The following is a 25,746-nucleotide window of genomic DNA, read 5'->3' on the forward strand; positions in this document are numbered from 1 at the left end:
AAGTCTTCAATAGCTGTCATAGGAACACCATCAGGAAAAGATCCTGCAGGTCCAGAATTGCACTGTCCTTGCAGTTCTTTATGCAGCTACAAGCAGAGCAGTACAAATTCACTGGGCTGTTGTTTTTCCTTCTGATGACTGACAGCAAATATTCTACTGCCAATGCTAAAATCAAGACCATAGTCTCAAATCTGGTGTGCAGACTTGGGCTGAAATGGAGTTAATTTTCCTCACAGTAGTTAGTATGTACTCCATTTAGGAATAGCGCTGAAAACGGTGTTGATAACACAGGGATGTTTTGGTTACTGCTGAGCAGAGTTTGAATAAAATCGAGTTCTTTTCTGCCTCTCACACCACCCAACCAGTGAGGAGGCTGGAGGTGCACAAGAAATTGGAAGGGGACCCAGGCAAGACAGCTGACCCTCACTGACCAAGGAGATATTCCATACCACATGGCATCAGGCTCAGCATCTAAACCAGTGGGAAGAAGTGGGGGATGTTTGGAGTGACCGTGTTTGTTTTCCCAAGTCATCATTGCCTGAGCTGGAGCCCTGCTTTCCTGGGGATGATTGAACACCTGCCACCAATGGGAAGTTATGAATTAATTCCTTGAATTAATTCCATGCTTTACTTGTATGTATTGCTTTTGTTTATTTATTAAAATGTCTTTACCTCAACCCACTAGTTTTCTTACTTTTAGTCCTCCTATGCTCTTCCCCTTCCCACTGGAGGGGAGTGAGTGAGTGCCTGTGTGGGGCTGAGTTGCCAGTTGGGGTTAAAGTGTGACACTTGTCTGCTGCCAAAATCTTCATTTGTGGTTCCAACATTTTAACTGGGATATATGACCCATACTTGCCAGTATTAATGAAAGCATATTTATGAAATGTAGTTATACCCTCTTCCTTCAGGCTTCCCAAGAAGTGCTTAAAGCTTCTGTTTCACCCAGCTTTTCACAGTCTTACAAAAACAAATGCTGGAAAGATTCCACTGCTGTCTTTGCAAATAGCAACCATCATTTTCCCCCTTTTTCTTCCTCCATTGTCCTCTGAAACTCAGAAAGGTTCCATGGTTTCTCTACTGTTCAGAGCTGGTTAGGCAGGTTAGGCATGTTCTCTTCAGGAGCCTTTCTGGCTCCTGTTGGCAGGAGCTTTCATGCTTCCTGCTGGCAGGTGTAGGACAAGATCAGTCCTTGTCTCTTTTCTGATGTAATTTTTCATTTGAGAACTAGATATGGGTACACTTCTGACTAGAACTTTATAATGATTTAATGCTATTCTCGAGTCCTAACACTTCCAGTTGCTCTAGGGAATACACCCAAATGGATTGAACTTCATTGAATCATTCCCTGATTTTGCAGTTCATTCAGCTGCAATTCAGGGGCTTGGCTGCTTGCTGCTCTGCTGCACACATAACAGGGACTTAGCTTTATGTTCACCATTTCTGTGCCAAGTCCAGTTCTTTGTTTTCTCCCTGAAATACTCGGCATGGTCAATCTTCAGTTTAAAGTGATAGACTCAGCTCATGGCCACCACAGTGTGGAGGGGTGAGATAATTGGTTTTCCACTATCATCTAAGAGGTGTTTGCATGTTGTAGTTGTTAAGGAAACTGCTCTGCATGCTATCTTGTTTGATGTTTGGGAAAAAAAAAGCCATCTTTTAGTCTTAATATAAAATATTATTTTTTGCTTGCATCCTCAAAACTACACGTAGGTGGTCTCATGCTTATTTCCATTTTCAGTATTTAGTGTTTGATATCCTTACAGAAGATGCCCACAACCAGAATTTACCATATAAGAGTTTATTACAGCTATATAAAAAAAAAAAGTGTGAGTAGAGTCCATGGGCTCAAATTTGCTCCTCTCAGCTTCTTCATCGTGCTCCTCATTTTATAACCCTTAAAAGTATATATATTCCTTGCCTTCCCTTTGTGTGTATAGAAAATGGTAGCATAACAGTCTATTATACAAAACACATCCAACTATCTACCTTGAATGTTTCCTAGGAAGTCTTCTGAATAAGACATGGTTTTGTTATCTCCAGAGAGACATTTCAGTCACTGCTTCGGCCAATGTCTGAACTTTAGTGGGTCTGCATAGTCCTTCCTTTCTCTACTTCTAGAGGTTCTTTCTTCAGGCTACACTTCCCTATATCCTCACATTAACCTACAAACAGCATAATGCCATACCTTCCTTTTCCGTCACACACAATCCTGTTTAGCCTTGCAAATCCTTCCCACTGGACCCTCACAGACACCTCTCCAGGTGCTCCATCCCTTACCACTGCAGTGCACTCCACCTTCACATAGCTGGACTCCTGAAGACATCTCAGATCACTTGACTGGAATCTGTGTGTTGTTCAGGCCCCAGTCACTGTCCTTTCCACCTGGGACCTTATTCCCACACCTGGCCAGTTTCTTCCCAAGCCTTGTCACGTTTTCTTTGTGAAATCAAATGACATGGCTGGCACTTTGACTTAGCAAAGTAACAATTCCTTCTCATAGGCAATGTCTAACAGCTTTTCCCCAGCTGTATCACACCTTCAAATAGTGACCTTGAACATCAGAAAAGTTTTCAGAAAAACAACTAACAGAATATTTTGAAGGCTATGAAAACATCAGACAGAAGTATTTCCTGGTTGCATTCTGATAGATTTCATTTTATTTGCATGAAATATTAGTAGAAATCTATTTGTTTAAGAGAAAAGCAAAACTCATAGGTACAATTTTTTTCTTAGTGGCTAATTATATCTTTCTGCTTTACTTCATGTGGGAAGTCTTTAGGTCATTGAAAATGGCACATTTTAAACTATAAAGTCATAAATTCATTCTTTATGTGTCCATATCTCCCATAAAATATGTGCACAAGTATTGTTACAGTCTAAATATAAACTGAAAATCATCCTGATTTTCGTTAAATTGGTCACTTTTTAAAATTATGCCTATTTAACTTAGGACTTTTTTTCTTTTAAAGTGTCTTCCTTGTGATAAGTTTTATCTTTTTGAAGTTTTATCAGACACAGCAAAAAAAATAGCAACAATCCTTAAAGGAGGATTGACAGAACAAATTTGTATTTGTACAGAGTTCTAAGCAACAAATTCCACCATCTCTAACTGAAATGAAGCACTTCAAAAATCCAGACTATAAACTAAGCTAAAATCTTGTGTCTCATGGTGTGGTTCCCCAGAACTCCTAAAATCGTAAGGAAGAAACAGGCAACTTCTTAAAATATTAATTGCTATCTTTGTTTATTCTCAGTCTAGGAGTGGATAGAGACTGTGATTTATTAAGACTTTGATAAAGTTGTTTCATGAATTCTGTCAAACAAATTTCAAGGTAGTCTGTCCCCGGAATTATTTTTACAGACTTCTCTTATCTGCAGTTCCAAATAATAACAGTAAAAAGGCTTCTTCTATTTCTTTGGAGTGAAACATCTTTTATCTCCTGAAAATAGCTGAAACATCCAACAAGAAGGGGAGGAAAATAACTAACATGTTGAACTGAGTGAAAGTAAAACAATTGGAAAATAATTTACACTAAATTAATTATTGGTTATATTGAACTTTTGTTTCTTTCATCTTTGGGGAAAAAAAAAATCAAAGCATTTCATATCTTTCCAAGGTACCTCTGGCACCGCATGTTTCATTATCATGTGATCATTCTGTTTGCTTTAGCTGCCTCCTTTTCCTTCCCAGAACCCCAGGGAAGATTTATTTTTGGGGAGCTGAGAAGCATAATATAAGTGTATCAGTCCCCCACCCGCGGTGTGCAGAGGAAGGGCTCGGGAGCAGGGAGCAGGTTGTGCTCCATCGTGGCTGCTCGTGGCTGTGCCACCGTGCTCAGGGCAGGTGGCAGTGGTGCCCCAGGGCCCCCGCACCCAGAAGTGCTGACGTGTTTCTTTTCACAAGGCGGCAAAGGCACCCTCTGCCAGCAGATTTTCTAATTCTGGATCTGTTCTACCTCAGAGACGAGTGAGGTTTAATATTTGCTCTTGAATGTTTGATGACCTGCTGAAAATGAGCCGATGTTTTTCATTCTTTGGGTGTGAGATGCATGTCGTGTAACTGGTATTGATCAGTCACCTCTGCGGAGGTGTCATGACCGCGGTAGTTGTGTGGGTATCTGCTGCTATATCCTTAAGAGTTGCTCCCTTCACCTTAGACCTTCACCAGGATTGCCAGGAAAAACCCTTCTGTTGTCCTTGAATCCCTTCTCCTTAGGTCAAAGACAACACTTGCACCAAGGCTACGCAAGACTGTGTGTTGTTTCTACCTCTAAAAGAATTGAATTTTGGTTTCTAAAAAGACAATGATACATTTCATAGGAGGGACTGTAGAACACGTTTTATTTTTGACTGATTTCCAAATAAAGTTATTTTGAATCTCAAGGAATAATGCACAGACTTTTGCTAACCAAGTGACTTCTCTTCATGCCCTGGTGAGCTTGAGATTACTTTAGGGGAAAATTTCTTGCCTAGTCAATGTGTACAGTTTTCTGTGTGTTTAGGACAGTTTTCTCCCATGTTGAAGTCCCAATAGGCAAGTTGTGTCCACTGGCTCAGAACAAAAACAAATGATGCAATTCATTCCTAAACAGGGTAGCAAACAGAAGATTGATCTAAGCATTTTAATGGCTTAAAGTGTGGCCTATAGATACAATTCTGCAGAAGTAAATATGTTATTAGTAGTACAGCTGACAATCAACTACCATTTGTTTGAGTAGCTCATTGTAACTGATGGCCCTCTGATTTAGAGAATGTTATATAAATGAATTCCAGCAAAACAACATTTAATTCTTTAACAGGCCAGAGAAAATTATAGTTTCATCAATCAAACCATCCTCCTCCTTCAAACCAGGTAATAAAACATTAAGGCATCATGACCTCCATGTACTTTAAACCATCCATGCCTGCACTCTCTTGCTGAATATTCCTGGTAGTACTCCCCACTTTCTCATCTTTAATTTGTTTTGCTTGTTTATATCCTTCCTGAAACCACTTTACCATTGTACTTTTTAGTGTGTTGTGTATGGCTGGCCATTCTTGCAGATACTGTTAGAGTCTAGTCATGTCCCTATAAAGGAGAATATGGGACAGACACAGGAGAATTGCCACATTCACCTTATCTTAAGGAGTAGAAAATGCCGAAAAAGCTGAGGCCATGACAGTTAGGAGTACTTACAGTTGGAAGAATAATTCTGTGTTAAGTATTGCACAGTTGTTGAGCCAGAAGACTAAAAAGATCAATCTGTTTCAGTATTGTCCTCCTTCTTAAAAGTCTTTCTTTTTCCTCCTGCATATTTGAAGGTATCATGGTTAAAAGTGCTCTGTCATAGACATGTAAGTGGAGACAGACATTACCAAACCAATTTTACAAATTAATAACCTCAAACATGAAGTATCTAAAATTCACTGCAATCAAAGATGAGAAAATTATCTGGTTCTCATAATAACCAATTTAATGTCATACCCATTGAACCACACTGCTTCTTTGAGACATCTGGTGAATCAGAGTGCTCAAGGTGCTCCTTTAATTATACAGTCATGGTTTCATATGAAATGTTTTGTTTGATAATTATACAAAGGATGATGAGCCTGTTGCGAAATCCATTTGGATGTTTCTTGCAACTTTGTGACATTGAAACTTCATGTAATATTATGGGTATTTTAAGCAACCATAAAGTTATATGTTTTTCTTTAGAGAATACAACACAGCTTGAGGGTTTTTTTCACATTTTAATACTTATGTATCAAAGTAATTTTCCGTTCTCACCAACGATAATTATTTCTAAAGGTATATTTTGAGAAGCTAACAAGCACTTACAATTGCCAGTTTCAAGCCTAAAAACGGTCATGAATTATGTAAGGATGGAAAATGAAATCTTTTACAAAGATAAAGATTACTTGCAGAAAAGCAGGGCACTTCTGTCTCTGTTTATTATTACTCTTTGGTATTTTTCTTGTGCAAGTACCTAAAGACTAAGAGTAGTAATATGAAGAAAAGAAAGAGACCAAGAGGAGTAATGGAAGAGACAGAGGGGGAAAGAAGCTGTTGAATTAATAAGGAGAAGACCCAAGGTACAGAATTGCCATGATTAGTGATTTGATATAATGTAGAAAGTCAAATCTCAGAGCATTCCTGCAGGTTGGTTCTTCTGGAGAGGATAATCTTCATTACAAGAGTTCCCATCTCCAGGTTAACTTGTGGGAAGACAGAGTAGTTTGTTTCCCCACCATATATACAGGTTAAGAAGCCCCTAAAACATTGGTATTATTAACATTAGTAATATTGTCATTATAATTTAACCAGAATTGGGCAAAAACAGGTAATACATTCATTGGATGTTTATAAAATCTCCTCCGGTGAAACAAGACGGTATGGAAATGCATGCTTGAAAAATATATTTATATCATTGTTGAAAGTGATAGGCATGCATTTTATCTAAATCCGAGCTTTGCTGGAAATTGAAAGTTCTGCAGAACATGGACTCTGGAGATGGAAATCTCTAGGAAGTTCATTTCTCTTTTCTTGACAGCTGATTGATACCAGCAGAATTAATCATATTTTAATGCAATTTATAGAGTCATACATGTCAAAGAAAGCTCAAAAATTAATTAGGAAATCATCTAAAATGCAAATTAGATAAATAATGAATTTATTAGCTGTTGTATTGTTGCCTCAAAACATTAAAAAAAAATTGTGTTGTGAGACCCTGCATGTTCCTGGTTTCAAAGACAAACTGACATTCTTTTCCTCCTCCACTTACTTTTTAATTGAAGCAAGTTACTTGTCGAAGTGTTCTGGTTGATGGAATTCTGCCAGCCTATTTTATTATAACACATTTTTATTCACAATGAAAGAAAAGGTTATTGCACATGTCATATCTTTATTACACTTGAAAAGCTGTAAGGTATGTGTCCTAAAATGAAACAGAAAGTGATATATCAAATTATCTTTCCATTATCCACAAAAAGAGCTGTATGGCAAAACAGTGCTGAGTGGACACTGACATTCCATGGTGACTAATTTTTGTTTTTTCCATTTACTTCCCAGGAGAAAGAATATTAAATACACAGTTCCACAGGAAAACTTGGAGACTGATGTAAGTGGTGTCCTCGTAAGTGGGAAAAGCTGTCACACTGTTGTTGGACTTGCTTACCCAACTTGAACTGGAGAGGAACTCAACAAAAATAAGCGAATCCTTATTAATCTGAAAAAAGCCTTTATCCACGTCTATACAATGTAGCTGCACACAATTTTGAGTGCAAAAAAAATTGAAATCCCTTTCCCAAAATATGGAAATATGACTTCAATTTTAAAAGAACTTCTAATTAGCAATATGCATGTGTTTATGCAACAGTACAAAAAAAGACATGATTTGATCAGGATCTCTGAATATTACAAATATATTAACACTGTATACTAAACTCAGGAAAAATTACTTTTAGCTACCTGTGAAATTTCTTCACCTACTGGGCAGATTAAGCCTTTTTTTTTTGGCTTTGATGTTAATTGGCAGGAAAGAGTGTGATTCAGATATTGCAGAGTAAATCTAATCTCCATGCATATTCACCCTGCGACGTGCAAAGATAAAGTTGCAGAGGTACCAAGTAAACTCAAAAATTAAAAATTACCACTGGGCATTTTGTTCAGGACACAGGGGCAGGATATTCTAGTCAGTTCCCTGTATTTTCAGAAGGATTTTTACTGGGCCTCAAAATTTTATTTCTGCATACACCAACAAAATGCAACTAATAATTGCATATTAAAATATTTTAATATCAAATCAATAGAAAATAGTAAAAACTAGTTATTTGCTCTGAAACCAAATGATTCCCGAGAAGAAAAAATTAACAGCAATGATAAGCATGCTGTCTAGTTCTAGGACTGACAGACACACCAAAAAAAAGAAAATGAAGATCGGACTTTGGCAACATTTCATCTGTGCAGTAGAACATTTTATTAGCTGAGTTTTATGTCCCTTTTTGCAATAATGAGAAGGAATAGCACAGTGTCCAGACTAGCAGGCATTAGCAGAACACTTATTTGAGTCATGGTTATTTGTATAATTCCATTGATTTAATTGTAGATTTTTTTATTAACAAAAAATAAAAAGTGGTACACTGAAGTCTCAAAAAGCCAGGGTCCACAAGCCAAGGCAAATCACACGTTAAGAGATGATACATGATGACAGGAGACAGCCCTAGAACCATAAAATGCTGAAGGAAATAACATACAGAGTTTTCTCCCTGCCCTTTTGCATTCAGTGAAAGGCCATTCAAAGAAATTTTACATGAAAGATCAAAATAGGATGAGATACCTCATGATTCCTTTTCCTCACTAAACACAAAGGGCAACATTTATAGCTATATCTCAAAAGTCTTCCTCTTTGAGAAGTGGTACATTTTGGAAACTGGGATTATGTCTTAGGAACTTTCTACCAGAAATCAGCTTCAAGAAATAAAAGAGAAAGAGAAATTTGTGCCTTTGAGTCAGTCACTTGGTCAGGATCAATTTTGTGGGTTTTTCTATGTGCTATGAAGTCTTAGAACACTTTTGAATGCTGCATCTATAGCATGTGAGGGACTGGAACTGTCAAACCTATTCAATCACACAGCTGTCGAATGGTCCTGTTGTTCTTAGCTCTTGGATATTTATTTGTATGTGAAAGGACAAACTTGGCCTCTGTATTTGCAAGATTCTGCGTGCTATAATTTATATATGTACATCATAACACATTTTTAAACCAGATACCAGTATAGAGCAAATACATGACCTTAAGTACCGGTAATTTCATCATCTTCCTGCTGGTTTCCACCACTTCTTTTTTTTTCAGACAGATGAATGTAACTGTATATAGTTATGTTCTCATTTCCAAAGGTCTCTAACTCCTGTTTCTATTTATGGACTAAGAGGATTTAATGGACTATAAGACCTTTCCGTGTGAGGAACCAAGCTGTGCTCCTGTAGAATGTCAACTCCTTCAATGAGCAGAGAAGCAAACGGAAGGCTGATTAACTGGAAATTGCCTCTTTTCAGGTAGTGGTAATACATTTCGAAAATTCTTACCTGACTGGCCTATTTTGGCTGATGTTCATGTCCTCCAGTTGGAATGTCACTGTATCTATGCCCACGGATTTTGAGATGTGTCTCCAACTACTTTGTTTTCTGCTACTTTAATCCACTGGGCATATAAAAATATACTCTACAACTAGTCCCTAGAAGATGACAACTGACTGTAGCCAACTGAGTTGCAATGAGTTAAATCTTCACCTTTGTTGATCCTTCACCTTTGACTATGCACTTGCACAAACTCAAAAAAGCCTCACAGCCACAAATCTGGAAGCTGAGCAAAGTACACAAATTTTATTCTAATGACTGTGAAATGGAAGACCAGTCAGTAATGTCACTGTAAGGTAAGATAATTTTACACTAGCTTTGTGATGACACAAATTGCTACCTGTAGTACTTGATGGGAGAGCATTTGGTTGGTACTGGCAAGTCTCTCATCTCTCCCTTTATTCTAATCGGGGGTGGAAGCTGGGAATGTTTTTCCAATTTCATTCAGAATGCATAATAAAAGTATTTAGAATACTGACAACATGAGAGTTTGCCTCCTCACACCAACAGATATAATTAATCTTCACATGCAAGTAAACATTCATTTGTGGCAACATTTTAGAAAATGTGCATGATAGCCATAGTGCTGATGTATGGTAATCATCCTTTATCATTTGTTGATTTGGAAAAATCATTTGTTGATTTGGAAAAAGCATTGCTTCACCTAGATCTCTGATATTTTCTGCTGGCACATCTTGGTTCAGGTGTTTGAGGGCTTAGTGACTGAAGAAGTTTATGTTCTGCCAAAGCCACATGGGATGGTTGCTTGGTAACGATACTTGTGGCATAAAAGGTATTGCATCAGGCATATGCCTGTTCCTACCTCTTTTTAGGGGGCAGAGAAGAATTACAGAGAAGATATATTTTATTTAAGGAGCCTAGAAGATCTAGAAGAATTACTACCTGAGAGATGAAGCTGAAAAGGGAATGCTTTGAAACCAATATATCATTGGAGACTGCCTTCAGTAAACCACTGCAGAATTAAATTAACTTCCACTGTGACTCTCTAGATAACTGCCATGGGAAAATAACCTGCTTCTAGCTGCTTGCTGAGAGTCCAACCCCAGCAAGGCTGCCACCTGCTATGGAGAGCAGTTTAGGGGTAAGGTCCTCCACATTTTGCCCTCAGGGGGACTTCCAATGTATTTAAACATTAACCAGCTAGGCCATAAGTTGCCGTCTGCAGCTGTAACACTCACCAGGTACTATACCAGTCTCATCTCTCAAGGGGAAGCACAGCATCCCACAGCAGCCTGAATGTTTGGTGACAGTTTGTCCCCAACTCCCATTGCTCCCATGACCCATACAGCTCTCTGTGCCAAGATGACAGCACCCAAACCCACAGACTGGTAGAAGCAGTATTAGTTGAACAGATAAGACCTTTATTGTGCCTCTGTAAGGGCCAGATGGGACCTCTGTTACTTCTTCCTCATCGTCTCAGTTGTTCCACCATTTTATTAGTAGGTTTATTCCTGTGTCAGTCCACTTGTTGAGGGAGTGATATTACATTCTTTAGTAACTAATAAAGGCTAAATAATGAATAAGTGATGGCAATGCTTAGATAGACTGAAGATGTATTTTACCTGCTGATCTAATGATATCATAGGCTATTCTCATGGCTGTCAAACTGCAGTTTGGAAGCAGTGAGCATATATGAAGGATCTGAGGGTCTTTCTTAAAGAAAGACCTTTACAGCATCCCCAGTTCTGCTTGTTTTGAGGATGGACAGAAGTCTGCTGGTCTCAAAGGTTAAAGATTACTTGAGCTTGGAAAAAAATGTGATGTACTACAGAATCACTTAACAACTGAGGAACCTCCAGAAATTGTCTAGTCCAACCCCACCACTCAGAGGAGTGTCAGCTAAAGTATGTTGTCCAGCATGCTGTCCAGCCCTGATTTCAGAGGAACTCTAGTCCATAGCTTTTACTCTTTTCAAGCATCTCTTGAGTCCTCAGAAGCTCACCCTGAGTTATACCATAAAGCCAGATGTGGCCAGGTCAGAAGAAAGAGATAAGGTCTTTTAGTCAAACTCCCTGTTCATTACAGTGAGAGATGTTTATCTATTAATTGTGGCATCAAGTCCAATAACCTCTGGATTAGAGTAAATCTTTCAAGTTGATATTTTAATCTTGACTTTAAAACTCCAAGTGACAAAGAAGCCAAAATAACCCCTGGACAAATTATTCTGATGATTAATTACCCTTTCTATTAAAAAAACCCACAGAATTTTAATTTTTTGCAGGAATATGATATGCATGTTTGCTAGATTAAAAAGACTTCTATTGTCAGGATTTTTCCTGCAGATAAATATTTATGAACCATAATATTCATACTTTTATGTGCTCTTGGCTAAGATATACCCAGTAGCAGTCATAGGATAGTAGTCCATGCAATTTTAATAATTATTGCATCACTTTTTTGCTGTGCTCCTACTTAAATAGATTTGATGTGATCCATCATTTTATAAAGAATTGAAAGAAAAGTAAACAGTGCTGGTTAGCTAGTCTGAAGTGGGGAAAAAAATCTAAATCTTGCAGAGAAGTTTGTCATCAAATCTCCTGTGGCCAGAATCACATTTTCTACATTTTGTTGTCATTAAATGGAAACTTAACCTTGGGCACAAAATGATTTCAAATAAACAGTTGCTGAACACTAGAGAGACAGGAAGTTGTATAGTGCTTGTGTGTTCAACTTTAGCAAAGTTGTTTTCTTTTTTCATTGCCAACCCAGTTTAATCCAGCATAACTCATATTTTTTAATTGCACAACCTGAAGGGTAAAATATGTCTGGGGATAGCTATATTCTGTCCAGGGAAAGGACTCATGCAAGCAGAGCTCAGAATCCATCATACCCTAGCACCTGCCACTCCCTTCATTCCTAACTCCCTCCCCATGCCAAAATTCTTCAATCACACCAATAGAATCCTGGAAGAAATAGAGCCTGGAAATACCTTAAAGTTATGACAGCAGACAGCCTGACATGGTCTGCTCTTTCCTTCTGAATTAGCTAACCGTGGTTCTATCAGTCCCAACTGCAGACTGCAGATTTATGGCACCAGCATGAAGCCTGCTTTTTGAGAGCTGGAGGCTTTATAGATCAACAGTAGTGATTTATTCCTTCTGGAAACAACACCGGGTGTAAAACGCTGGCTTGCTGAATTCTTCATAAATTACTATCTTCCTAATAATGCTGAAATTCTGATAATCTCTCAAATTCCTTTCTTATTTGAATACAAGACCTACACCCTTCCGGCTAAGAGCCAATGCCAAATGTCTTCACAGAGTTTCTCCCTAAGCACCCGCAAGCAAATTGGGATCTCACAGTAATCCAAAACTGGGAAACTCAGTATCAGACAGCGAGCATGTCTGACAGTGGTCATCCTGTCTTCGTGCCTGAATACTAAGTTGTACCAGCTGTGCCACACATCACTGCAGCACACTGCTGCAGCCAGTTCTTGTGAGAGAAAACTCTTCAGCACCTACCACTGCTTGTTGCTGGAGACAGGTAACTGTGATGAACCTGAGACACCAGGCTGGCACCCAGCTTGTCATGAAGGACCCTCAAAAACAGCTTTCTGAATAAATAAGTCTAGTAACATTCCAAAACTCACTGAAGACTCTGAAATTTCACCTGTTGAGCTAAACACTGTTTAGCTCGGTGTTTATACTTCTTAAGAAAATGAGTCAAGCTTTCTCAGGGCCAGTCTCCAGCAAGCACCCCCAGATGAGCTGCGTTGTGGGCTGCCTGCAGCCATAGCCTGGCTCTCTGGAGCTGCATCAGCCACATGCAGTGTCACAGGTACACAAACACTTACCTTTGGAAAATCAACACCAGCTAATTACTATTTATATTATTCAATTACAGGTGAATAAGTGTAAATTTCTCTACACCTCTTTGCAAATCCCTGGCTTATAATCAAAATATCAGCACTGTTTTTAAGAGCTTCTCTCTCCAGTCCCTGTACTGAGCCTAGTAGATTACCAGTTACACTTCTCAGCCAGTCACATGTTCCCTGCACAGCTGTCTTCTCTGTGGTATGTAGTGGAGGTGGTTTAAACAAAAACCACAGGAGAGGAACACTGTAACCAGCCTGGAATAATACGCCCTTAGCTGGAAGACCTGAGGCGCTTGGCAGTGCCTGGGCTGAAAAGCAGACATAAATGCCAACTAACATAGCTAAGGTTTGCTTTGAGTCAGAATAGAGGCACATGGCAGGAAAATGCCTATGAAAGATGGCCTCCTAAAAGAACAACTTGTTTGTCCAACCCAGAGATGGATGTTGCATACATTGTTTACTCTCTCCTGCTTTTTCCCACACATGTGGACTGAACTTTTGCCTGGCCTCAAACCCATTTCTAAGTATCAGTATTTGGTGCCATTCCTAATGAACTTTTTCCTTCTTCATTCACTGTGATTCTTGCTAACCTGATGGTGGTATATTTGAGAGAAGAGAGAGACTTCTCCACCAGGAGACCCGGTAGAGAAGCCAGATTTGGCTGTTTTAAAGAAAAAATTATAGCTACGATTCTCCTTGCCACCAGCCCTCTACTTTTCCTTTCAGTCTCCTGACTATCCACAGACAACTTCTAGGTACATACTTCCCTGACACTGGAGAACTGTCACGCACAAGATATGTCTGCTTTATACAGTCAGACTGTATTGTTGACTAGTAGCAGAAAAGTGTGGGAATAGGCATCAGTGAATGACCTTGTTTAGATTTTCTTCAGAAAGAAAAGCAAAGGGTTTCCCTGGAATAGTTGGAAGAAAGGAAGCAGCAAACTGAAAAAAAAAGTAATTTACTGGTAATAAGGAGGAAGATCCAGAAGTGTTCAATGTCCATGTGTGTGTAAAAAAGAAAATACAAAGATGTTCCAAATTTTTAATTCTCATGGGAAATTCAGGTGAAAAATTCATCAATTTATTATTATTTGTTTGCTTTATATTATTATAAAATCCTCTTCCTTTGCTTTATTTTTGCAGAATATAAACAACAGAAACTGTGTCATGACCCCTCCACAACCATCCTCAAATTGGAACTGTGTAGGCAACACTACTGTGTGCTGTACTAAAATAAATATGCATTTTTCTTCAGAATATTTCAGCAAATATCCTTGCATGAGATCTAAAGCAAATTTGCACTCCTTAGCTCTGTCTTTGTTCATGGAGAGTTCGGGAGAGTTTTGTTTCAGAATTACCAAGCTCTATTAGAGCTAAAATGTCATAAACTATATATTAAATGTAGTCAGTTGTCAGCACCATCAATTTACATGTTTGGTGATGTTGTATCATTAATACAAAAAGAAGAACCTCTAATGGACTGATGTTAATGCTGAGAGTGAGGTCAGTTTTTTATCTTGATGGCTGAATGCATATCTTCTATAAGATTTTTAATTTCTGAATCCTGGTTAAAAAACCTCCAGAAATTAAAAGTTGTTTCCTGTTCAGATGTTTACTTTTACTCAGACAAATAAATAGGTAGATGTGTTCATATATAAAGTTTAATTAAGTGCCTGTATGCGTATATAAAATACGCATATGTTTTTATCTGCATATATAAACATTTTAATCATTATTTTATATATATATTATCTATCACTCACTTCTATATGTGTTTCTTCAATATTTTGTCTTGCAATGTTTACAAAATTATCTGACCTTGCTTCAAGAATAAAGTTTTTGCTTTAGCAGAGCTCAACCGACAGTAACAGAGCTATTGACAACCAAAAGCAAATGAGTCCATGCTGGTTGCTGAGGCAGTGGCCCAGGACCACCATAGGTCAAGGTTGTTACAGAATCATACCAGCACCAGGACAGTTTTGTAGGTGTCTCTGCACCAGCTGGCTGGTGGGAGGAGTTTCTGGCTTCAAATCTTCTTGCTGTGTCCTGTATGAAATCAAGTTGTCCACAAACCCACACTTGACTCATATAATTACTTTCTCTTTCCAGCAGAAACAGTAGAAAAAAACCCAAAAACATAGTAACCAAAACTGGTTTATATCTTGTTTCAGTTTTAGTTGGATAAACAAGTAAAGACAGTAAACCACATTGTCAAGAGACAGAATTTTCCATCCAGCAAAACAGTACAGAAAAATCCAGCAAAACAGTACAGAAAAATCCAGCAAAATTCTCCCGAAAGAAGCCTTGCCCTAGGCAGCTGAGAGCTCCACAAAATACTGTGAAAACTGTCCAGCATTTTCACAGGTTCTTTACAGGATAATAAAGTTGAGATTCCCTTTTACTCCTTTCATCCTCCCATTTGTGTTATTTCTTTTTAAGGTCAGGCTGACAAGCAAATGAGTTCTTTACCATATTCCCTTCTTTTTCTCCCCTGACCTGCTCCCTTTTTTTTTTTTTCTTTTTTTTTTTTTTTTTTTTAATATTTGGGGTTCAAAATGTTTCCAGGTATGAAACAGAAGAGCCAAGCAATCCCAGGGGCTGCTTTACTGGTACTGGGCAGGTACCTGAAAGGGACAAATCCTAACTCAGGCTATTCAGGAAAGATGCATAAAAGAATAGGTAGAAATCATTTCCTCCACCAAGCCTTTTGTCTGTGTTTGTGTATGGCTTTTGACATACAGACAGTTCAGAAACCATAACTGTTTTCCTAAGCCTATGGAGGAAATGTATTACAGATCCATGGACTGATTTTAATCCGCTGTCCAACTCTGAGACTAATCACAAACCAGTCCTTCCCTTCTTAGTACCTTTCTTTTTAAAAAGATCTTCAGTGATCAGAACACAGGCACAGCCACCCAGGCACATTGCTCTTCCTCATGACAGATAAATTTTGTTAAAATATAAACATACAAATTTTAATTTCACCTTTGCTTAAAGACTACTATAACAAGAGACTGGGTTAGACTTCTTCCCCAAAAAGAGCCTCAGGCCAAACCCCAGGACTCAGATACCACGGAGACCTATGAGACCGCAACAAAGAACAAATTCTGGAAAGTAAGCTACTAAAGTCAGAAGATTGTGCTGTTTTCTTGTTGGTCTCTATCTGCATTTATTACTGGTTTTTTTAGAGAATGATTTCAAGGATCAAATTGTCCATCGAGTTCAGATTCCTTTGACGTTTTGAAACTTGTATATGAAGCTAAAGTTACCAGTCTCTCAGACTGACATTAAAAGATTTCAATGTAAAGCTAGATAATTTTCCCCACATCTAATTTCCTTGCATAGTTTGGCATTTGGGTTTTTTTCTTCCTTCCCCCCCCCATCCTAATCTGTTTATTTCAAGAACATTCTTGATGGTGTAAGACTTGTCCTAAGGGTAGTTTTGAGTTCTGTCTAACCCAATAGCCTGTCTTTTCAACAGCAGATGCCTCACCAGAAGGGACAAAAAAGCTATTAAACTATTCCTCCTAAGATATGTTAGAATCTGGTCCAATCTGTAACCAAAAGCTCACATTCTTGTTAAAATTTTCTTTTCCCCTGTAGCTTGCAAATGTTTTGAATCTCCCTTTAACTTTTCATTCCTGTTACAAAAAATCAGCATCTGAAGTAAGAAATTCCTACCAGTTTTCCTTCTCTTCTGCTGTTCCCATTTTTTGTATTTATAGCTTTTTGTTTATATATAGACCAGTCTAGAACTATTTGTCCTGGTCGGAAATTTTTGTGCCACCTGAACACAAGTTATTTAAACAAGTTTTTTACAGTAACATTGTGAATTTTCTTTCATCTGTGGAGAAATTAATTTGTTATCATATTGCCAGAGTTCAAAGCAGGTAGGAACCAACCATAAGACAGCAACAAGGACACACCATGAACAATTAGTTCTCTCTGATGTTCAGCATATCAAGATTTCCAGCTTTCATATCCCATTAAGTGAAACTGAAGAAAATACTAAGTTTTGAAGAATGCAAAGAAATGAGTCCTAAGCGCTACTTCAAATGTCCTAAAATGCTGATTAACATTTTAAATACTGAGTGGAACCATATTTATAAAGAAAAGGAAAAAGGAAAAATAAATAATGCAGCGTCATTCCACACTCCAGCTGGGAAAATCATGCAATGTATATGCATGATTTAGGGTATCAGTCCCCCTGTCCAACCTCTGAACACAGCTGGAAACAGCTGTCAGTGCCAAACCAGAAGGAGGTTGATAGGCAGTCTGGCATCAACAGGGACCTTGCTAGTTGCCATTAGTCAGAGTCATCCCCTAACGGTTTTTAAGCTAATTTAGACTATGAGGAAAGTAAGAATAACATTAAATTAATTATTACTTTCCCTCTCAGCAAGGAAAAGCAATATTCCCTGTAGTTGTAGCTGAAAACCACAGAACAGAGCTGAAAATAGTCAGCTCAAACAGTTAGAAAATGCATTTTCTTTCCCTGATACAGGGAGATGAAACTAATGATAATACAAACATTTTTATGTAGAGAAAAACAAAGTCGGGAGCAGCAGTTCTCTAAGAGAATATTCTAAGTTCATAAAATTGCTCTTTAGCTTTCTACACAATAAATTGCTAAAGAGTAATTTTAAAGAAGTTCCACAAGAAGAAATTAACATCGTTATTCCTTCTTAAACAAATAGCACAGGTGCTACAGCCTTTATTTAGTTATGGAGTCTTTAAGCAATATTGTCCTCCATTAAGGTGCAAGTGAAAAATAGCCCCTTTTTAAGCAATTGCATTCATTTAAAGTGACTTTTGAAATTTGTTTTTTTTTCTAAAACAAAAAGGCCCGTTCATAAACTCAACAAATTAATAGATGTAGATTCCACAGTGCCATAGAGCCCGGCTAACAACCAAAGATTCATATTAATTTCAAAAATTGGTTTCTACATAAAATCATGGCGCTGTCTAGATGAAATAAATAGAAACTAGTATACAAGACTTGCTGTTACTGAATGGATTCATATGTATTTATACATACGTGTGTGCTTCAGACATCTAAGTTTATCATTCCATAGACAACCATACCAGATTCCTTCTTTGCCTGTAACCCAGCCCTGGTGGAAATTCAACGAATTTTAACCTCCAAAATCCTGAATCGATTATCGGTAAATCACATCAGGGATTATGCCTAATTACTCCACTTACATGAGGATTGAAGGTATGTCTGATAGCATCTCTGTGTCATTTACAAGGACTGAAGTAACAAAGATTTTAAGTAAGTTTTTCAATCAAGAATCTAAGTAATGGAAGAACAATGCATGGGGACTCTTGCACAACACACTCCCTTAACACTTCTGGCTTAAACTCCTATTTTTCCACGCAATTATACTAAGGACTTCACTGTAAAGGATTAAACTGCTACTCTGTCTTTCCCACTCTCATTTTTTCTCTCTTGAGAACATATAATGCTGAAAAGGCATTATTTCCCATGGAAATGTAGAATCCCACAAATGGGTTAGCATTCTTCCACCAGCATATGTAAGAGAGTGAGGATCTGCATAAATGAATCCTTAATATTCAAGGTCAGGTTGGATGGGGCTCTGAGCAACTTGATCTAGTTGAAGATGTCCCTGCTCATTGCAGGGGGCTTGGATTAGGTGGCTCTTAAAGGTTTCCTCCAGCCCAAATCATTCCATGATTGCATGATTCTATAATACTAATTCCATTCTCTAATTACTTTAGGCAGGAGTGTCATAGCAATTTCTGGGGGAAAAAAATCAATTATGAGTTAAAAGGATGTGTATTTGAAGCTATTACAAATCATGATGAACATGTCAGTCTACAAATGAATCTATGATGCTCTGGTTCTGTCTTTCAAAATGCTATTTTCAACACCACTCTGCACACCAGCAATTAGTAATTTGTATGTATCTTTATCTTGCCTCACCTTTTGATCCTAGAGCCCGTTAATTGGAGCAATTTTTCCATTACCATTTCAAATGGTTTTGTACAAGAAAAGTGACAGTTGAATTTTTTTTAACACAGCCAGGACTAAAAATCATTTATGGCTTTATGAGATAAATACAGTGATATTAATCTCCACCAAGAAATGAAATGCACATCAATACATCCTGCAAGATCTTCCTTCAGAATGGCTTTCCGGTCTGTGAATGCTTTGAATGAACCCATATTGTCCTGCTCCGCTGATTTATATGCACTTTGTGGGTTTTGAGACAGATGCAGCTTCAGCCCTTTATTGGCAAAACTTTGCTCTTACGGATGCAGAGATAATACAGGAGTAGATCTGTTCTTTATCTCAATGCTCCAATAGCTCAATGGGCAGTCTATTGATTTATGCGATTAGGGCATGTCCTGTAGTCCCTGAAATTGTCCTCTTTTTATGATCTAAAGACAAATCAGAGTTAATGTGCAGTAGATATGTCTGAAAGATAAATTTGTCCCGTTATCCTGACATTCATCACCACTTGCTATGCCCTGTGCACCTTAGATTGTTTCCAGCAAAACTTGTAATTAATGATTGATTCCATTTGTTTTCTGGCACTGTACCTGTAGGGTTGCTGTCAAAGGAGTGTTGCTGGATTACACTTTTACTTATTTATTTACTTGTTTCAATCTCAGTGGTTTAATGAGCCTGCATCACCTCCAGAAAACTGATGGCAGGACAGTAGGAAAAATGTCTGCTTAGAGGGACACAGCCACTGGCATTTTGCAGCCCAGCCTGCTTGTAATGCTCTGGAACCTGTGTATGCACACACTCATGGAAAGAGCTGAACATCTTACCATAAAATTATGACAACTTCAAGAACATTTTTTCAGGTTAATTCAATTTTTACAGAGTTTAAAAGCACAGGAGTATTTAAACTATTCTAGAAATCAAGAGTAGCTGCTTTTCCTACACAAATACATAGCATGCACTTAATATGACAATATTCCAGTTTCTCATAGACATTAGGGAAGGTAATATATGCCTTTAGAGAACATGTGAGACTAGGAGCAGCTGTCTATATTCTGTTCTCTCTCAGATTCAGTTTTCCAGATAAGTCAGTATTTACAGTGAACATTCTCAATGCCAAGGCCAGACCTTCAACAGCTCTAAAGGGATGTTCCTTTACCTCAATTGCTGATATATATCTCTAAATAATCTTTCAAAACCTTGCTCTTCCACAATTCTGTAACTGGAATTTTTCTTTACAGGACTCTCTGAAGTGTAAATAAAAGCTGAGATAATTTTGCAAAACAGGTCCTCCTCAACAGCATTTGTAGGAAAGGTCTTAAGAAGAGTTTTAGAACCCTCCTTGAGTGAGTGCTTTTATTTAACATGCCCATTGTGAAATTGCGTACTCACTCTGAATAATTCTATAAAAGTACATGTTTTAAGGAATTTAAATATTGGCTAATTTTATATTGAAGCTAAGTGTAATGAATTGAAGTAAAATGAATTGAAAAAGCACAATTTAAATTGTAGTGTTATAGAATTCATATTATCTTTATGTTTGATAAAATTCTAACATATATCTATAGTTTCATTCATACATGACACTTTGGCATTCACAATTGAAGAAGCTGATGAAAAATAAGTGTAAATTTGAAGCACATTTGAAAATTATAACTAATTTATCTGCAACCCACATACTGATCTTGTGTCCTTTTCTCAGAGAACAGTCTCTGCATATCAACCAAATAAATAGTAGCTGAATATTTTGTTTCATTTAAGGCAACAAAAACACACAGGGTCACTGTGAGAATATGTAGGTCCCAGCCCACTGATGAAGCTAAGGAAAGAACAGTCAGCTTAGCCTGATATAAACTTCTGAAGCACCCACATCCTCAGGAAGGAGCTGCAGGTCTACTTGCCTGAGCAAATGTAAAGTATTTTCAAAGTGTGTTAGAGAGTTAAGTGCCCTAGCGATTCCCTCATCTTTTCTGAGTAGTAGAATGGAGTATCACTCTCACTTTTCCCTCTCCATTTTTGTTCTGGCTTTTAGGAATAGCATTATGGCAGATGCTACAAAAGATATCAAATAAATGAAGAAGTGGAGGTGGGTAGCAGTTGTACTAAATGGGACTTTATTCTATGCTCATGACCTTGACCTCTTGTGATCACAACAATTTGTGTATATAGAATGCTGAATTCTTAGCCTGTTTTATGGGAGGAAAATTCTCCAATGGAGTAATAAGATAAAACATCATTACTTCAAACTCATAATTTCCATATGTCTGCATGAAAATTATCTGCCAAGGGAATAATAAGGCCCTTCTTTGTGCTTCTAGCAGTATAAAGTGTTGCTAGGAATTCAAGGGAGAAAGCTGAACAAGCTGACCTTATTTAAACTTCAGTCTGCCTAAATAATGAAAAGCACTTACATCTATAAAATGGCGTTCAGTGGATAAAAGGGAAGATTGGAGGAGTGAAGTTTTCCTGTCTTTCCCTCTAAAATGCCAGTTACTCCTCAGATTGCACACCATTTGCTGAGCCTGGTGAGTCAAAACCTTGAATACTTCAATGCTCGCCATACGATTGCAAAGACTTGGTTTGTAACAGACTACATAAAGTAATCTAGCCAAAACAGGTTTAATTTAATTCTATCATTGATGAGATTTAAAACTGGTCCTAGCAAACCTGCACACAAGCAAATCCCCAAATATCGTGCCAGGACTGAACACAGAACACAGATCAAAGGTCCAACTCAGCAGTTTTCAGAGTATTTCCCCTTCATGGTATCACTCTGGTTGTGTCAACCAAACCTCCCACCAAAGTCCTGAATGTCATTTTTTGTTCCTTTTATTTAGAAATTTGATTTGATGCTTCTGTGCTCGTCATGGAGAAATCAGGAGGGAAAAGAAAAATGCTGACAGCTCTTTCACTCATAACTGTTGTGTTCTCTGTGAAGTTCTGCTACTGAGCATGTCAGTGCAAGTGTGTATGAACTCTTCCATATTGGTAACAGAAAGGGAGAAAATAGTGAATTCCTAAGAGACAAGAGTTAAACCTGTAGACATACATGATCTTAGTACAAAGATATGCATTGAATCAAATTGCCTGAGCCTTAACTCATTAATGGCTTTAAATATTCAACAGGGAATCTACGCTGGAAAAAACCACCACACTCACTAATAACCAGTAGTATTGGAAAGAGATGCTGGGACCACCATTCATACCTAATCAGGACATGCTCTAAGTTTTTATTATTTCCTTGGCTACTATATGGTTCTCATTTCTATGGAGTTGCTTTATGGAACAGTCATTACTCTGATAAAGCCTAAACCATTATTCTTAATGATGCAATTGTTTCTTAGTCTTCTCCCTTGTTCAAATGCCTTTAAATCCTAATCATGGAAGACACAGTTGCTCAAATTCTGATCTCACTAGAAGTGTCATAAACTGAAATATTTAACTACATTGAGTCAAAGGAATGTATTCAAATTTATAAAGGTACAAAACAGAAAACTGATCAAGTATATCAAAGATAACCAAACATAAAATTCAGTGCTACATCCTCATGAAAACAGCAAACTACAAGGACCTGTGGACCTTCTTGAAGAAAAGATAAATGAGTGAGTAACTGATCCAGAAACAAAACAAAATGAAAACAACATTTATCAACAAATATTTAAAAGGTGCTGAACTGCCCAGAACATAAAAAACATTACACAGGGACAACATCTTCACTTCAAGTGAAAAACCTAAGAAATCAAAGCACTCTGTGAATAAAGGGAGCTAAAAGTAAACAAATTACAATCCAGCCAAAACAGAGCAAAATATTGAACAGATCTAGGGAACCAGGTAGACTCTGGAGGTCAGGCAAAACATTAGTAAAATTAAACATAATTTTGAAAAGATTAATTTATAAACTGTCTAAACTCTTTCAGTGCACACTTCTTAAAGTATAAAGAGGCTGTGGTTTCAGAACTGTCAATTGAGGGGTTTTTTAGAATGCAAAAGCAGTAAAAAAATAAAATGGTACTGTTTCTGAAAAGAGGAGCTGCTCCTCTCCCCATTTTCTTCACCCTCAAAATAAACTAAATGCAGTCATTTTGTTTTGTTTGAAATTATTTGGATAATGGTTGTTCTTGTAATCTTTTGTAGCCTAGACTTCCACTCAAATTTAATCCACTGTGTATTATCTGAACTTTGATACATCATCTATATACCACTGTACATAAAGAGGAGTAGCAGATCGATGTGATAACCATGGCACTGAGCAGATAAAATACTACTCAGCTGCCTGTGGTTCTCAGGGGAAAAAAAAAAACAAACAAAAACCAAACACAAAAGCAAGAGACAGTCGAAAGATGCCTTCCTTTCTTCAACTGTCAGGTGAGGAGTTTTATGTGCAGACACATAAAACAAAGTGTACAAAATGCTGCTCTTCCTGTACCAGTTAGATTGGTAACCAGCTTTCCTAGATGATGACTCTGACCTTCTGTATCACTTAGCATAGATTAAAAAGACAGCAACAAAGTTACAGACCTACCAGTGAATTTCTTTGGACTCCTGTAGCTGCAGATGTGCAGGTGGAGGCTCTCAAAGCCAATAAAGACCCTGAAGTAGTGCCCTTGCTTGCTAGTGGGCTTTACTTTAGGGGTTAATATGGTTAACCTGTCTTCCTAACTGTCTAGAAATACTTGACTGCTCTTGCTTGCAGACACTGCAGAAGGTAAGGACTGTCCTTTGAATACTGCAGATTGTCTCAGTGTGAGCAATTTTTCTGCCACAAAGATCACCTTGCTGTGATGAATTTTTAAATCTCCAACATTTAGACATCTTCTGGGAAATCTTCAGATGATTAGTTATCTTGACTTTCCAGGTTCTTTGTTTCACCACAATCATTCAAAATAAAGTCAAAGATCAAGTCCCTGACCACCTATTATTGCCCTCTGTGGTTTTTGCATTCAAACTTTGCTTCTTTGCTATTTTTTCTAAAGTCTTTCAAAAGTATTTTCTTTAATCAAATGAAAATCATTTGCGTTTTTATCATATCTACTTATATTTTAATATTTACAATTTTCCAGCTTTGAAGAAATGAAACAATAGAAGTGTTACTTCTTTATTAAAAGTCAGGCTAATATGTGATGCATGTTTTGGACTGTTAAGGAGGCATAATGCTATCCAAAATTCATTCAGTCATAAACAAGCTTTTAGGTCTGTCTTTTCCCAACTCTGATAATATATTATATTATATTTTTTCCTGCATAGTGAAATACAGATTACATTGCAGTTATTTCATTCCAAATCCATCAGGAACACTTTTTAAAGCTGTCACTTTGTTAATCATTTTGTGGAATCTATAGCAATAGAAAGAATTTTTTGTTGTTGTTGTTTCAGCTGATTTTGACAGGCATTGTGAATTGTCATTTATGCATAACCTTTTCGTTGCAATATTACAGCAGTTTCAAATCAACTGATAACATATCACATATTATCTAATACCTGCACCTGGGATTTTGGGCAAATCTGTACTGACCATTCGTCACTTGTAGAAAGCCCTGGATGCAGAAAACTCATCTTTTTCCTGTCATGATGCATAGACAAAGCAAAATTTGACCTAGATATGCAATTGGACCCTGCAGTTGCTAAAATAGCTGATGACGAATGCACACACACTGTCTTCATATAGAAATAATATAATTAAATTTAATTAAGCCCATCTTTGTCTTTTCTGCTTTTGTTTCCAAATAATTCCTGCTGAAGATCTCAATCTGTCACCATGTCCTATCTGGTACAGTTCCTTTTCCCACCGTTGATCTCAGAAAAGCTGGTCACAAGCAAAGTAACTCAAAAGATGGTGTGATGGGTTGACTCTGACTGGATACCAGTTGCCCACCAGAGTCCTTCTATCACTCCCTTTACTATGCTGCATGGGGGAGAGAAATATTCAAGTTTACCCTGCATTTTCTCCCATTTGTTCAACATATGTTTACCTGTAATTTACTGGCAAATGCTGCAAGTGTTGGCCAGATTCTGGCAATCTCATTCTCACCAAAACATGTCACTGTTGTTAAAATGGCCACATCAATTTCCACACTGCCAAATCCACACATACTTAAGGAGCTACAGAATGTGGTGCTTCATATGAGTAACCAGAAATAGCTCTTGTAGAAATCCTGCAGAATGGAACAATCTTGTTCTCAAAATATTGGTGCGAAAGGTCATCAGTGGAAAGTTGTTTCTTAATGGATTCCTCAAAGATTGATTTTGTAGTGTTATTTAACAGACATTGCATCTGGATGGACCTAAGTTTGGGGCAAAAATTGTGCAACTGTAGGATTTATATCACTGCCCTGGGATAGACAGTCGTAGTTCCAAATCAGAGGTGTAAGTAACAGGGTATCAAGGTCTCTCCTGGGCTCCTTGGAGCTGGATTCAAAGCTTATTGCAGTAGCTTTTCTGGCATCAGAGCACTCTAGTACCTTTCAAAAATTAGATGACAGGCTTAGATTTTTACTACCTTACTTGACTGGTGTTCTATATTTATAATTGAATTATTCACTGCAGTATACTCACTGTTCTGTAGCTGAAGTATTATTATTTTTAGCCATTGATGATTAGCACTTTGTGTTGCTAAACTACTGTTAAGGTGGGTAGCCAGAGAGCTCATGAAATGACCCTCATGAGCTCATGAAATCATGTTGCCAACCCCCTTCAGTGTGTATTTCAGCTGCAGAGTCCCTTACCTGATTTCTTCTTTGTTCCAAAAAATGATCAAGGAAATACTTTGCTACAACACCAAAGCGAAGAAATTGGTTTAATTGGAGGGGAAGATGCCCTCAAA

General features: G+C 37.6%; 1 long non-coding RNA gene across 3 annotated transcripts in view; it reads left to right on the forward strand.

Moving 5' to 3' along the window:
* Positions 1–15,308, forward strand: part of LOC127469546 (uncharacterized) — a 36,781-nt gene extending 21,473 nt beyond the window's left edge. For 2 of the 3 annotated variants that reach the window (XR_007904009.1, XR_007904010.1), the window contains 4 exons: positions 7,049–7,097; positions 8,832–9,411; positions 13,843–14,016; positions 15,124–15,308. This is a non-coding gene — a long non-coding RNA (uncharacterized LOC127469546). Of the gene's footprint in view, positions 1–7,048; positions 7,098–8,831; positions 9,412–9,948; positions 10,218–13,842; positions 14,017–15,123 lie in introns of all 3 variants that reach the window. The other variant, XR_007904011.1, reaches the window with a different exon arrangement.
* Positions 15,309–25,746: the final 10,438 nt, after the last annotated feature.

The sequence above is a fragment of the Manacus candei genome, unplaced genomic scaffold, assembly GCF_025592945.1.
Source record: "Manacus candei isolate 608988 ecotype Guabito, Panama unplaced genomic scaffold, ASM2559294v1 h1tg000018l, whole genome shotgun sequence".
NCBI classification, from domain to species: Eukaryota; Metazoa; Chordata; class Aves; order Passeriformes; family Pipridae; genus Manacus; species Manacus candei.